Source organism: Myotis brandtii, unplaced genomic scaffold, assembly GCF_000412655.1.
Source record: "Myotis brandtii unplaced genomic scaffold, ASM41265v1 scaffold48, whole genome shotgun sequence".
NCBI lineage: Eukaryota > Metazoa > Chordata > Mammalia > Chiroptera > Vespertilionidae > Myotis > Myotis brandtii.
This window is the reverse complement of record NW_005368341.1, coordinates 8,396,541-8,400,237: the sequence shown is the minus strand read 5'-3', so window position 1 is coordinate 8,400,237 and position 3,697 is coordinate 8,396,541.

The following is a 3,697-nucleotide window of genomic DNA, read 5'->3' as shown; positions in this document are numbered from 1 at the left end:
TTTATAACCCAAAGGATGTTGGAATCAGTTATGGGCTGAATTGTATCCCCTTAAGATTCATACATTGAAGTCCTAACTCCCAGTACCTCAGAATGACTGTACTTGGAGAAAGGGCCTTTATAGAGGTAATTAAGATAAAATGAGGTCATGTGAGTGTGCCCTAATCCAATATAACTGGCATCCTTATACGAAGAGCAGTTTAAGATGGAGGGAAGACCATGTGATGACAAAGTCAAAATGGGGCCATCTGCAAGCAAGGAGAGAGGCTTCAGAAGGAAACCAATCTTGGACACCTTGAACTTCAACTACTAGCCTCCAGGCTGTGAGGAAATAAAATACCTGTTGCGTAAGCCAGGCAGTTTGTGGCATTTGTTCCGGCAGCCCTAGCAAACTAATACAGAGTCCAGGGAATCAGAACAAGTCATGGTATGGAACTTGAATAATTAATGTCATAGGAATAAAACTTGTCTGATTAATCCTGCTCCACAATAAAGACGGTTATGTCCTGGAGGTACTTCACTATAACCTCCCACCAGGTAAACACAGTAAGTAGTTTTTAGTTCTAAAAGCTTGAGGACATTTTCATTTCACAGAAATATTTCTATATCATGGAACTGAAGCTTTGATCAGGTGAAAGCCACTCTATAAACTCATTTCATGTTTTAACATTTATTTAGCTTATTCACTAAACATTTAAAAATCATTCACAATTTAGATTATCACTACACTTTTTATTAGAATGGTTGATTTCAGGAGTGGTTGTTTTTTTTTTTTTACGTTTGTTTTCTGCTCCATACACTTATTACTCCCAAATTGGCATTAATGATTCTGTTGGAAAGAGGTAATTAGTTTTGCTTCTTTTTCATGCTTTGTTTCTGTAACAATCAATCTGAACAAATTTTTAAAACACTAAAGCAGATTACATTCAAGCTTTATATGTATTTCTGGTTACATAATTCCCCATCGCTAAACTGACACTATACTCTATATGTGCTATAAAAATTGTTTAAAATAAATTACTTTGACTCAGAAAGAAATATTTGCTGAACATATAGAATATCTGGCATTAGTTTAGAGACTACCAAATTCATATGTAATCTAAAATACTTATTAGAAATGTTCCTAACTCATGCTAATGAATAATTACAATTTTACTAGACATTGCTCATTAGACAACGTGCAAAGAAATATCAGGAAAAATCAGAAGAACGATATTTCTTAATATTAGTTTTTTATGTTAAAAACATTTAACTGTTACTTTAAAAGTTAAAATTTGTAAGTCCACATATTAAAATTTCTAATTAATCTTTAAATTTACAGCTGCTTTTTTAAAGAAATTGCAATTTTTAACTTAACAGATGTTAAATCTGCAGAATTGTTATCAGATTGAAACATTTTTATTCTCTATGTATAAGTCATTTCTCATATGTTTCTCTACTGTTAGTTTAAATTTTTTTTGCTGAAATAGTTACCATTTCAATGGTCATTTTACCTTTATGTCTTTGTGTTTTAGTGTCATTTAAAAAAAAAAGTGTCCTGTACTCTTAACTTACAGACTTCAAAAATCTATATTAAGAGGGATCTGTGAATAATGATTAAAGTTAAATCCACTACCTAATGTAAACAGGAAAAAGTTAAGGGTTTTTAAGTGCTAGAAAGGGGGAGTTCATAGGAGTTATGCTAACTAAACATTGGAAACTGGTTTTCTGGATCTAGGACAAAATCCTATATAAAAAAAGCTAATATGCTAATTAGACAGAATGGCAGGATGACCTTCCAGAACGAGCAGGGGCCAGGGGGTGGGGCTACGAGGGCTGAGCCCCTCACACGAATTTCATGCACCGGGCCTCTAGTGAATATATAGGTCTGCACACAATTAGTTAAAATAAAATAAAATCCCCTGTTCATTTACCAGGAATGTGTCTTCGGTTAAGTCCAGTGAGGAGAGTCTGATTTGCCAGGGTCATGCAGGTTTCTAGAACAGTGTCAACTTCAGCCTATTGTGCTGAAACACAGCAGTAGTTGATTATCTCCTAGGAAAGCTCCGCTTTCTGTGGGAAATTTTCCTTTGCAATCCCCCTATTCATCTTTCCACCAGAATGAGCACACAGGATAAGCTGCATCCAGAGGTCAGTTCTCCACCACCATCTTGGTCTCAGGTAATCCATTGTGTTTATCCGAGTGGTTTCAGTCTGCTTTTGATATTGTGTATGCGGAATGTGCAACTCAGTTAAGGTCATGTTAATAATACACTTGACAAACCCGTTGCACTCTCCGTGGGTGATAGCAAACTTAGACCTGCTGAGCCCAATTCTAGGCGTAAGGTCTGAGAGCTGCTCCAAAAGTACCAAGAGGTAACTGTAAAGATAAAAGAAAAAAAGAATGCTGAAGCCCAGGCAAAGGAGTTTCAAGCAGGGAGAGAGTGGTCAACAGTGTAAAATACTGCAGACAAGTACAGTGTCTACAGACTCCGACCTCAGTCAGAGCAGTTTCAGAGAACTGGGCTGAGGAAAGTAGAAGGATGCGTTGAAGTGAGAAAATAGAGACTGGAAATACTCAGGACTCTTTCAAAGAAGCTTGGGGGTTGGCTCTGATTTACATTAAGTACTGCCAGGCCCAATCTGGTTTTCCCAGTTCTCTTTATTTGTGGAGCCAAAAATGTTATTCAGTGTTTGAACTGGTTAATGCGCCTTAGAAATCACCGATCAACTTGCTTATTCTATAAATGAGAAGAGAAACCCTGAGAAGTGCAATGAATTTTATTTTTATGGAGATTCTGTGTAATTTTTTTAGCCCGTGAATTTTATGGAAGATATAAAAACATGTTTAAATCTTGAAGAATTTCTGTAAGTTAAAAAAAGGATTAAAAGGTTTAAGGGATTCTTAAATTTTCACAGCCAAGGTGTTCGGAGTGGTTAGGTTATAATGATGGTTATCATGAGAAGCTTTTCCTTAAAAGTCTTTCCCCTTCTTAGACTATTACTCAGGATACAGTGAATAGATAACACAGTAATAGTAAGGACAACGGTAATCTTGATCATTTACTGAGCGCTTATGTGCCAACCACCACTTTACAAAACTGTCTGCTCACAGCTCTCTATTTAACTGGTAAGAAGAGTGAAATTAACTTGTTCTAGATTCAATGAGTTGACTAAAAAGTGTCCTCACGTTGTGGCAAACGCCTTATTGAACTGCCTTGTAGGACCACTCAAGTACAGAAGAGGTCGTAGGCTGGAAATGTAGGTGACACGGGTCACTTCTCTGGGGTGAGATAAACTGCTCCCCTTCCAACACTATCCGTCCATCATCTACCTCTTACACATCCCACATCCACGCCTCATCCCTCCACCCACTCTCCCCCGCTTTCAGAAGGCCCTGCGCACATGACCAAATCTGAGACGCACGGCGCCCAGAAAACTGCACAGCTCCGTGCCAAGGTCCAGCGCACAGCAACCCAGCCATTCTGAGCGTGGAGGTGCAGCTTAGGGTTTGAGGTAGTTTGGATCCCCGGGCTTCCGTAGGAGCCGGCGCTTCTACGGTCTCTGGCCCCGCCCTTGGCAACGCGCTGGCGTCTTAGCAACCAGCTGGGAGGCGGGAGCAGAAGGCCCCGGGTGGGCTGCGGCGGCGCGGGGAAGGCGGCTCTCAGGTGGCCTTGCGTTCCCGGCGGCAGGGCCTCTTTGAGACCCTCCCCTGCAGG